Consider the following 12,500-nt stretch of genomic DNA (forward strand, 5'->3'; position numbering starts at 1 on the left):
GTGTGTGTGTGTGTGTGTGTGTGTGTGTGTGTGTGTGTGTGTGTGTGTGTGTGTGTGTGTGTGTGTGTGTGTGTGTGTGTGTGTGTGTGTGTGTGTGTGTGGCTTAGGTGTGTGTGTGTGTGTGTGTGTTTAGGAATTTGTGTGTCTGCATGTGCATGTGTGTTTGTGTGCTGATGTGTGCCTGTGTGTGTGTGTGTGTATTTGTTTGAGTGTGTGTGCCTGTGTGCGTGTGCTGTGATCCCTTGTCGAGACAGGGTCAGAGTGTGACAGCATCAGAGAACATCAGGGTTATGGACGTCATCTCTCCTCTCTGCACACTTGACATTGAGTTTTAAATTGCCTCAAATTGGTTGAGCTCTGCTTCTTGTCTTGCTTGCTTTGTGTCTCAAAGGACATGTCTAATGTGATGCTACATTCAGTCAGCATCACTGCTTTTCCTTGCTTTCCAGAGTTGTCTGTTGAGTGAACGGCAGATAGCCTCTTAACCTTTTGTGGTGCATGATTTCCATTTCTGTAAAGATGGGCCTCTTATGAAAAGGAATTGATGCCAACATTGTCAAAATTTCCATAAATACTGTACTCAAATTGCCCGTCCTTGTGGGCAAATCATTTCCAACCCTTAAATGTGTGCGTCGTCAAATGGTGCTAACAGGAATTAATCACGATGTAACTGCTCTTCAGAATTCTTGTATTTTTCGAGCAACAACAACTCACTTCCACGGAAATCCCTGTGGTGAACACAAAACAATCAGGGCAATTTACTGTAACCACTCTCGAGCCGTATCCTCTCCATCTACTTCTGCTTTCTGCCGCAGCAGTTGTTTTGTTCTAGAATTTTGTATTTGTCTGAACATATATAACAATATAATAGAAATCCGGTGTTGTTTTGTCCAAACAGAGACTTAACACGCACGGGTGGGGGGGTGGGGTCCACAGTGTCGTGTTCCTTTATCTGACTGGCCAGCCAGCGGCCGGGTAGGGTGGGGTGGCGTGGGGGGGGGGGGCTGAGGTTATCCTGTGGCCTCCGGACCGCATCAGACACATTTCACAGGCTGCTGAATCTGTGGAGCAGGTGGAGGGCTGCTCTCATTCAGCAGGCTGGTGGGTGGGTGGGTGGGTGGGTGGGTGGGGGTGAACGCCGGTGGTGGAACACACCCAGGGCTTTAGATCTCCATGCCATGTTGAGTATTCAGGTGACATGTTTTTTTTTATGCAGATATTATCTCGCCCTGACAGATGACATCTGCTTCCCATGACAGATCCGATTCAGAGGGAACGATGCGGACAGCATATCTATTTAGAACACATGGAAAGCGTGTGTCTGTGTGTGGTTCTGTATTTGTGTAGGAGGTTGGGTTGGTCAGGTATGTGTTAGTCTGAGACTCTGAGTGCTTGTTTCGTGTGTCTGTCTGTAATAGTTCTATTGCCGTTAAATGTGAGAAGACCAAGTTTCCTCCTCCTCCTCCTCCTCCTCCTCCTCCTCCTCCCCCTCTAGGAGATCTCTTGGCGGTGGAGGAGGAGAGTCTGTCACTTGCATCCACATATTTGTCTTAGCTGTGTGCGCTTGCTGCTGCTAGACTCTTACCCCATAAGGGACTAAGTAAAGCGAAGTGGGATTTTCTTTACTCAACTGTCATGTGATCTGCAACGTTAGTCAGAGCGGGTCTTGCTTCTGTGATGTGTGACATGTTTACATAAGTAAAATAGGATATTAGGGCAGAAAAGGGATGTGATTCTCTGTGAATGCCAAGGTAGATTGGACTCAAAATCTGCATTATGATTGGTTGGATATTTATTCCCGACCACTTTGACCAAATTTTGTTTTTGGGGATCGTTTGAGTGGGTAATTGCACTAAGAAGGGGAACCCTCTTTTTTACAAAGCTATATTTTCACTTTTATGATGGAGATGCAATCTGTTCAAATTTATAAAGTTGTAAGAGTGTATTTCCCCTGCAGTCTGAGAAAATACCACTCTGGCCAAGACTAATTCTACCATAATTAATTTTCTCCATGTTAAAGCCTTCAGCAAACTACTGGTGGAGGTGAATAAACGGTACAAAATGTTTAATGCTATTAAATTACATGGATGATGGGGCTCTCGCTCAAGGAATCAGTCATACACTTTTCTATTTCTTATTCTATATTAGCTGGGTCATGAACTTTTCATCTAAATTGAATCCATGTATTATTCATAATTGTTTTTATTAGCTTTTTAAAGAAATTTTTGGGAAAGGGAAAGTAATTAGGCCTGGATCAACACACACAAACAGGCATACATACACATACACACACACACACACATACACACACTCCCACAGACGCTAGCACATAGACACTAACAACCACACAAGTACACACTTACACAAACCAACAAAACTGTTAGATGGGATTTGAGTCTAATGGGTTTCACTGTTCATGACACGTTTTCAGTTTTTCTTTTAATCCGCAATGTTTTCCCCAGTTTATGAGTACAACTGTGCCTCATTGTAAGTGTAAATTGGACTGGGCAGCTCTTGCTCAGAGCCATTAGGTAGATTAGGTGCCTCTGAATCCTTTTGTTGTTGACAGTTCTGGCTAATCAGGTGCCAGGGACTATACTGGCTCTGATGCCAGTATGGCTCCAGCCCAGCTCATTCAGTGTAACTATTCCTTCATGCAGTAGAATCTCTTACAAAGCCTTCATGTAGTAGAGTCTGTTACCCAGCCTTTATGTAGACACTGTTATCCAGCCCTCATGTAGTAGGGTTTGTTTCCCAGCCTTCATGTAGTAGAGGCTGTTATCAGCCCTCATGTAGCAGAGTCATGGGTTCAGGCACACTAGGAGAGGACTTTGAGAAATGCTCAGACAAACTGAGGTGGATTGCATTTATTTGCACAAAAGGAAGAGTTAAAGGGAAAGAAGCCAGAGAAAGAGTGTGTGTGTTTTTGTGTGTGTGTGTGTGTGTGTGTGTGTGTGTGTGTGTGTGTGTGTGTGTGTGTGTGTGTGTGTGTGTGTGTGTGTGTGTGTGTGTGTGTGTGTGTGTGTGCGTGTGCGTGTGCGTGTGTTTAGTGCGTGTGCCAGAGGAAGTCATCTCCCTGGTCACAGTTGTCCTCTCACCTCTAGCCACTGTGTATTACAACAGTCAGCCTCTCTCTGCTCACTGCTCCGCCCCCTGCCTGCTGCTCCTACTCACCGTCCCGACCACTGCTCCCCCACCACAGCCACACACATGCAGCACGGGGGCACTATCTCCAGCCCTGGTTTAGAGTAGAGGGGTCCTATAGATGGTGGAAGGAAGTGGGTAACACCAGCACAACAAACCTTAGAACAGCACAGACGGATGTTACAGTTACACTGTTTGTGTGACTATAGTCACTTTCTGTTCTCCAATATGAGCTATTAGTCCACACTAATGCAGAAAAAAAAAATCTGTTTTGTATTCGTTTTGGGCTTCCATCTATACTGATATGCCCTTCAAAGCGCGTACTTAGCAAAGAGTCTGTCTCTCGTAGTGTGGCCGGGGTAAACACATGAAAATGGATTACATGGCGTGACCCAGACATCAATTGCACGGCTAAAGTGGTCTTGAAATCCGCATGAGGGAATGTATGAACGGAAATGAAGGGAAACACCATGTTGACGACTCAGTCACTTCCTGTTTCCTAGCAAGAGCTCTAGTCACTTCCTGTTCCATAACAGGAGCTCTGGTCATTTCATGTTCCCTAACAGAAGCTTACGTCATTTCCAGTTCTCCAACAGGAGCTCTATTGACCTTCATTTTCCCTAACAGGAGATCTGCTCACTTCCTGTTCATTAAAGTAAGCTTCTGTCACTTCCTGTTCTCTAAAGTAAGCTTGTGTCACTTCCTGTTCACTAAAGTAAGCTAGTGTATCTTCCTGTTCACTAAAGTGAGCTATGGTAACTTCCTGTTTTCCAACAGGAAACTGTCAGCTTCAGTGTGCAGGGCCAGACAGGAAAAGGTCTCTGAAGATTAGCCTCTCTGAAAAACTGCTGACCTGTAGGGCCCTTTGACCTCTTCCACTGTCTGTCAGTGTCTGTCACTCCAGCTCTCACTATCTCATAATCTCAGTTTTTTTCATATTTTTCTTATGATGTCTATCCTTCTCTGTGGTGTGTGTGTGTGTGTGTGTTGATCTCTTTCTCTCTATTTTCCGTATCTCTCAGGATCTCTATCTCGCTGACTCTATTGCGGTTGACCTTATGTTAAGTGATCTAATTTGGGAATCTGATAAAGGTAATGCGTTTTTTCTTCTGTTAAAGACAGAGACAGACCATCCACTCGGGGTAGAGTATATGAAAATCCCTGTTTTCTGTGGATGAGAACACAGTTTTAATGTGGACAGAAGGCCAAAACAGAGTGAAATTAAGAGCAAAAGTGTCTGAACCAATCTGAAGCTAAACTACTCTGGGATGGGTGGAAGGGACTTATCCTACCCTGGAGAGCAGGTCGTCCCTGAGGCTATTGAACATGCTCAGTCCCCACTTTCTGAGTGCTTCTCCATTTTTAAATCCACCTACACATAGATCTTCCCTCCTACCAAAACAACCTGCAGGGGTGACACTCAGACAGATACGTGTTGAGAGAGAGAGACGTTTCACTTAATTTTTACCTTTTTGACCTTTAGTTTGTTAATCCACTGCTTTAGCAGTGTGAATGTTTATTTCTCATGAAAAGCTCTTAAAGCTATATGAAATTAATTGTTTGAAATTGTATGGAAGGATGTTTAATGGTGAGACAGAAAGAGACCATAAAGAGACACTGAGCAAGAGAGAGACTATTTTAATACAATTATTGATGCACTTAAAAAATTGAAGTATCGAAAACGCTAACTAAAATGCAAACCCCTTTTTGTAATAGCTTAGTCTGTCTAAATTCTTTTTCAATGTTCACTTATTTGTCTTTTTGTTCTATATTTATATTGTACTATGCTTGCTTTTGCATTGTATAGAGAGAGAGGGAGAGGTGAGCCAGAGAGGGAGAGAGAGATGGGGAAATAGAGGGAGAAAGAGTAGAGACATTGTAGTGGGGAGAGAGAGAGAAATGGTGGAATGGGAAAGGTATAAAGGTAAAAAAGAGAGGCAGAGGTAGGAGATAGATGACGAGAGAGATATAGAGACAGATGGAGAGGTTGACGAGCAGGGCGCGAGACAGATGGATGAGAGGGGGGGAGCGACAGAGGGAGGGAAATGGACGGGGGGGGGGGGGGGGGGGGTAGAGTGGGATAGGGTTGGCCAGAGGGCAGAAGAGAGAGGGGGATCAGGGCTCTCAGATAAGGTCTGATGAATAGGGTCCTCCCAGGAGCCCAACGAGCCAGGAAGGAGCTCTGTGGTCATTACAACGTGAACTGAAGAGCCCTTATCAGATGGCCGAGAGACACCAAGAGACACATAGAGGGAGGGAGTGTGGGTATGGTTGGAGGGGTTTATTAGTATTGTAGAATGTATTTGAGGTAGTTCGCTACTTCGGATTTGGATGAATGAAAGGCACTCCAGCTCCACTTCCTTATTTTGGAAGGTTTATAACCACTACATTACATTTATTTTGCTTTTATCCAAAGCGAATTACAATAGCTGCATTCAACCGTCAAGATACAACCCAGAAATTGATAAAGTCATGCGAGTGCAGTACAATTAAACAAATAGGCGGACCGCTTCAATTTTTTATATTTTAGAATTTGAATACCTTGCGTTGCTCACTTCTTCTCCTGTCTCAATCCCGCTCTCTATTCAACCAATGACAGGGACTCAATGCTTGACGGACAGGCTAGCTAGACGCACAATTGGGGAAATATCATGCATTTTGAATGCCTGAATGTCTGAGGTTGCAGTAGGCCTGACTTGAGATGCCAAGAGCCCGAACCAAAACGAGTGTGGCCCCCTCCTGTATGAGGATCCTGCCTTCCCTCCTGATGTTGTGTAGCATGAGTCTGCAGGAGCGGGGGGGGTTGAGGCAGCGATGTTGGCAGCAGAGGGCTGGTCCTCCCGTGTCAAGCCCAGGTTCCCCACCGTCCCGAGAAGCCCACACCACAGAGCTCTCAATATTGACGGGGAAGTCACTGATGGTAGAAGAAGCCTTCTCTGGCAGGAAGAGCGGCTCAGTCTTGTCAGATCAAGCTTCAGGGGGTGGGGTGACATCCACTGAGAGATGTCATCAAGGCACGCAGAGATCTGCACTGCCACCTGGTTTTCAGACCGTGAAAAATACAGTATCAGTTGTCATCTGCTAGCTGGGGTTGGACAAACCATGAGGGTGACCGACAGAACCCAGTAGGGAGGGAGGGAGGGAGGGAGGGAGAGAGAGAGAGAGAGAGAGAGAGAGAGAGAGAGAGAGAGAGAGAGAGAGAGAGAGAGAGAGAGAGAGAGAGAGAGAGAGAGAGAGAGAGAGAGAGAGAGAGAGAGAGAGAGAGAGAGAGAGAGAGAGAGAGAGAGAGAGAGAGAGAGAGAGAGAGAGAGAGAGAGAGAGAGAGAGAGAGAGAGAGAGAGAGAGAGAACAAGCATTAGATGGGAGTGTCTGTCCCAGCAAATTACATTCCCAGAAAGAAATCCGGGTTCCTGTCTACCCGTCCCTCTTTCTGTCTGTCTATCTGTCTGTCCATCTGTCCGTCTCTCTTTCTGTATGCGTGTCTTTGTGTCTTTCAGTGCGGTCGGCTGTCTCCTTCTGTCTGTCCGTCTCCCTTTAAGTCCATCTAGCTGTCTGTCTGTCGGGCCAACAGACCACTATAGAGTCCTCGCTGTGCATCCAGCCGTAGGGTCGTCCCCAGGGTGGCCAGGCCAGGTCCAGATGTTAACGTTCTCCTGCAGCTCTGGTGGGTCCCAGCCGTGGGAGTGTCAGCTCGTCGTGTTCAGTAGCAGAAGCGGCAGCTCCCTGATGGCTCAGCGACGTGTAATGAAGTCTCCCCAGCAGGGTGCCGGGGTGGGAGGGGATCACGGCTGCTTCAGGGGAGCCGTCCCTGGGGAGCAGCTTCACCGTCGCCTGCCTCCTTCTGGTGCTCCAGATGTGGGGAAGAGCTGGGATAAGACTCAGCCATATGGGAGACGTTGTTCCCTGTGATATCAGGCTATAGCTGGAGTTCCTATAGGATCAAATGGATTCATGATGTGATAATCAATTGAGGTCACATTATTCATATTACACTAATAATATGAAATAATGCTTATTTATACCGCTATAGAATAATTCCATCAAATGTAGTTAGCAAAAAGATATCTAAATTTGGGCATGACACCAGACTATACAGTCTAACATGAGTCAGTTACATCAACTCTTATCTGACCAAATAGCCGAGGTCAGGGGTCACCAACACGGTGCCCGTGGGCACCAGGGCGCCCGGACCATATGAGGCGCCCGCAGGCCTGTTCTAAACATAGCACTACTCTTTCTTCAACAACACTTTCCCACCTTTTTTAAGTCATTGTAATTACTGTGAGAAATCATTAACATGATCAGTGTCTTCACATAGATGATTATCATTAATCATTAATAATAATATGTAACTAAAGGAAAACTGAGCAAATTTGTTATTTCAGAAGTGTATCAAACTGGGTGCCCTTCGTATGACTCAGTACCCATGAAGTAGCTCTCAGGTTCAAAAAGGTTGGTGACCCCTGGCCTAGATGATCCAGTTTTACAGTTTAACATCTAATCACATTTTGTCACTACATTTTGGCCAATGCTAACAACCTGTTTTACTTGGAAATCCCTCCTAGACGATAAGATACATTCTCAGTGCTATCTCCTGTTGTATCCATTCTGACCAAGTCTGACCTAGAATTCATCTGAATGTACCAGAATAACCTCCACATCTAAACCAAAGCCTGTATAAAATATATATTCTAAGCAGAAAATAAGTGGGAGGGAAGAAAACAAACATAAAGGGACCCAAAAAACTAATATTAAAAGAAAAGGGGTCAAGGAAGCGCCATACATATTGATGATGTTTACAGGAATGAACCCAGTCACATTCGGCAGATAACACACTCAAGATGGACCACGGGTTCCTTATTTATTCTTTATTCTACTTCATTTAAGAATGCTCGATTCTGATTGGCTGGGAGGGGTGCATTAATCCGGCATATTGCCCGCTGACTTGTCGGTTCTACTTGCTGTTGACTGAGCACAGTAGATCAATACGCCGCTTGTATCGTTTTCTATCACATACATTTCCAACATGAGGTCCATTGTAAAAAATAAACCAAGGAGTGCATGTTTGATCGATCGTCATTAAAGCTGACTTGATACAAATGTAGCAACTACGTTATTAAACTAGTGATCAGATCCAGCCTTGTGTGGTTGCTATAGAAACGAGTTACCTACAGCTGAGCTAACGTTATTCACCGTAGTTCTAAAGGGAACTACTTTTCGAGGGAGATGAACTTAAACAGAGTATACATTTAATAAGCATGCAATACGAATAAGAAAAAGGCTAATTATTAAAGTAGGACTATTTGAATTGTTTTATTATGTTGGCCGGCGCGAAGTAGAATAAACGGAATAATCACCTCAAGGCAGGGCAATAAACAGTTTGATATGCCCGGCTCGCGGGCGGTAAGCCGTCCACGAGCCGGGCATATCAAACTGTTTATTGCCTGGCCTCTCTGTGATTATTCCTTACTTATTCCCTTCTGAACCTAGTCTTGTTTTGCTGCCATTTTAGGAACTTAACTACCCTTTATGTTGTGTAGTGTTTTGTGTATTGCATGCACAGAAATATGTATTGGAATGGTGCTATGCACAGTAAGTGTATATGGATGTGTTGGTGTGTCAGTGGCCGCTTTACTACAAGTGGTTTATGTTTTAAGCTGAGCGTCGGTTGGATGGGAGCCGGGCTCCGATCCCCTTGGGTGCAGAGGATAATTGAAAATAAATTGCGACTTGACGCAGTGTCTCTGCTGTCTCGCTCTGGGAAAACCAGAATTATCTTTATATAGAATAAACAGCTTGTTTTTTCTGTCAACCCTGATGTGTCACCCTACTTGATCTACCACCGCATCCACACCATAAGTTAGTAAACTGGGCTAGGTGGGATCTGTCTTTAGCAAGTAGGGCAAGTCATGAGACAATATAATCCTGATTTAATTATAAACAGACGTCTAAACAGTATCATAATCACTACATAGCTTATACATTTATGCATTAGCTTAATTTGAGTCCAACCAAAGGGTTGTAGTAGTCTAACCGGGCACAATTTGATCTTTGTGTACTTTGCTAATGGGGAATATGTTCTTGAGCTAATGTAATGAGCAATGCTAATGCTAATAGAATGACTCTTGGGAAATGTAATTAGCATGCACCTGGAAGTGTGCAGATATCTAACATAGAAAACAAATAATGAAGCGCAGAAACTGATAACTTTGACCAAAGAGCTTTTCATAGCAAATACTTATTTCATAGACAACACTCTTTTGTGTGAAGGCATTCCTCGGTGTTGATAGAACCTGCCTTGACAATACAAGTTGCCAATATTCTTCCAGCTTTTCATAACAGCACAATATATTTGTTTTTCACACCATCGGTTTAAGAAAACAACCATGTGTTCATCTTTTAACACATACTTTACTGGAAATGCATTTCAGACCGTAGAAGCAATATTACAATTGTGCAGTATATCTACGTAATATCTTATCTTAAATCATATTTTTATTAATCAATGTGATGCTTTGAAACAAATGACTAAAAAATCAGTCTAGCTAATAGAATAAATCTTAAATTTATTCTGGAAAATGCTTCCTATTCAGGGATGTTAAATGTTAGGGTAACTGACACAATATTTATTTAAAACTTTTTCTGATAATTGCGATGATTCCCTTAAAGGAACATTGATGATGCAATGTAATGAACCAAAATTATTGTGGGTGTGTGCGTGAGTGTTTGCTTCCTTGTTGGAAAGCACTGTGTATCACAGCACTAATTAGTAGGTAATTGCGAGACGCAGCGAGAGAGAGGTAAACAGACCTATAGGACACATCTTTGTTTAGTCACCAGTGAGAGAGGGATGTCATGTTTGATTTTGTGTTTCAATGATACTTTGGTGCTAATGATATGTTGGTTCAAGATGGTTGGTCTCATGTTGTGAGTGTAGAGTACGATAAAGGAAGGCCGGATCATCTGACAGTCATTAACGCTTCCCCAAACAAACAAGACCCAGGGTTGAGTGTGTATTTAGAGCTGTGCGACTTCACGAGATTGCTTTGCCTAAGATTGGGGCTTTGATTAAAAATGTGTGGTGGAAAGCCCAGCTGGCTGTTATTTGCTCACAGTGAGTATTATAATAGCCTGTACTCAGCTGGGAACCAGGCTAACACACATAGAGCTAATTTAAACATGTGTGTAGCCAACACAATCATTTCGCCGTCTATCCTATGGGATGAAGTCATCAACATCAAACTGTAGCGTACCCTCCATAAAGTGTGCAAATATGCCGGTACCTACTACCACCAGTGGTACCTTTTATACACTATTCCGTATTCTATGCCTTAGGCATAGCGTAGACTATGACAGAACACACAGTAACACAAGGCCATCGTTTACAGTTGAATGATCAACTTTGAGAAAGTTTTTAGAAGCTCAGTTTTGGGTGATGGGAAGTGTGACTTAGTCATCTGACAGATATCTGACAGAAAACAGATATGTGTTTCCGTTAAGCCGGTGCAGTGTGGACATGTTCGCAGTCTGCAAGCCATTTTCTTTATCTATGATCTAGTTTCCTGATTGAACACCTGCTTCTCCTGGCCGCTGCATCAACTCTATACTTTGTACACTGTCTACTTTTTATCTTTTACTGAAGTGTGAAGTTGTCAAGAAGGAAAAACGATTAGACCCATTTATTTTTTTCTATCAGATGCAAGATAATGTGGTGGTTCAATGTTTGACTCCAAGCCGAACAGTTCTGTGTTCAATCCCCAATATCCTCACTCTGTGAGGATACCGCTCTGTCCAGACACCCTATCCCTACCTGTGAGCCATTCTTGATAAGATACCCTTCCCCACTACCAGCTCCTCGATGTTCTGTACCGGGATTCCCTCTACGTCCCGCCTTATGTGTTGAGCCAATGGAAGATAACCGGCGACTGAGTTCTTGAAGAAGACCCTCGACTCCTAACTGCCCCCCATGAGCTGTGTGTCACCTTGAGCTGTGTGACACCTGCACGGACGTGTGCATGCGTCGCCGCGCACGCGACAAAGAAGACAAACCATCAAATTAAATATAAAGCGTTCAGAGTGGCGCTAGCATCTAGACGAGCGTTACAGCATAAAACGCATAAACGCAGTCCCTTTGCCCCGCAACGTCTTCTTTTATTTGCATTGAGTTATGTCCAGAATGTGGCCAGACGTTAATATCCGAGGGCGTGGGTCACAGGGGTCCCGGCCTAAGGCCTATAAATCGCGGTGAGGCGGGTCGCACTGTCCAGGCTGATTTACATCTCCATCCGCTGCACAGAGAAAGGGGCCATCATCATTAGCAGCTGTCTGTTTTAAGCCCTTCCTGTTGCAGTTGAACTATCATTTAAAAGTCTTAAAAGGCTCTTCCTATTGCTGCTAATGGCCTTGATATTAGCAGAATTGTCAGAAAAATAATTGAGACTCTGGGAAGTGGGGGTAGGCAGGATGGATGGTGATGGTGGCGGAGGCGCTGGAGCTCTGCGCTTCGGCAGCCGTTGAAAGCATTCCCCTCCCTCTGTCGCTTTTAGAGAGAATATATTAGAGAGAGGGAGATTGTCTCAGTCTCAGCTCGCTAACCCCCTAGGCTGATGAATACGAGGCAAGAATGAAATTTATATCCCATAACGTTTAAGTGCCCGGGGGGAGACGGCGCTGAGGTCAGAGCCGTCCTTCGGCTCCCATCCTGGTTATAGAATGGAAAGTTGTGTTGGTAGTCACAGAAATATAGTCCTGAAGAGTCTACTGAAGAGACTCATACAGATGGAATTCTTAGAGTTTATTCTCGGGAAGTCTCATTGAGCCCTGAATTAATTACATAGATACAGTTGCACCAACCGAAACTTCGCAAATATGGTAAAGCGAGATGGTGTCTACTAGCGTACGGTAGATCCCTCAAGTTGATTTCTTCCAGTGCTCACATCATCTTTTTGGTCAAACGTTGCTGTTTGAGGTCATATTACAAAATATTACTAATAGATCTGCTTGCTAGCCTGCGAGTAACATATCATCCTTACACATTGTACTCTTGTGAGATGTCTTGAAATGCTGAGCTAACAAAATATCAAGTAAATCGACTGCAGTGAGAGGTGAACCAGGTTTAAGTGTGGGACGTGAGTCTACTTAATCCCTGGTCTGGTGGGAACACTTTGGAATATTCTGTTTTAGGCCACGCCCCTCTCCTGTCAATCAGGGAAGGAGTTAATCTACATAAACTAACAACATTTACATAAATTTACCTCAGTCTCATTTACACATCTATTTTACTCTGATAAATAATGCCTGCCTGTTTGACAGGCCATGGATAATTGACTGAACGAAAACATTTATACTTTTTAAGT

General features: G+C 44.0%; 1 protein-coding gene across 1 annotated transcript in view; it reads left to right on the forward strand.

Annotated features, from left to right (window-relative positions):
* fam189a1 (family with sequence similarity 189 member A1) overlaps positions 1-12,500 on the forward strand; it is a 59,583-nt gene that overhangs the window by 29,680 nt on the left and 17,403 nt on the right. The gene's annotated exons all lie outside the window — the stretch shown is intronic.

This window comes from Gadus chalcogrammus, chromosome 14, assembly GCF_026213295.1.
Source record: "Gadus chalcogrammus isolate NIFS_2021 chromosome 14, NIFS_Gcha_1.0, whole genome shotgun sequence".
Taxonomy (NCBI): domain Eukaryota; kingdom Metazoa; phylum Chordata; class Actinopteri; order Gadiformes; family Gadidae; genus Gadus; species Gadus chalcogrammus.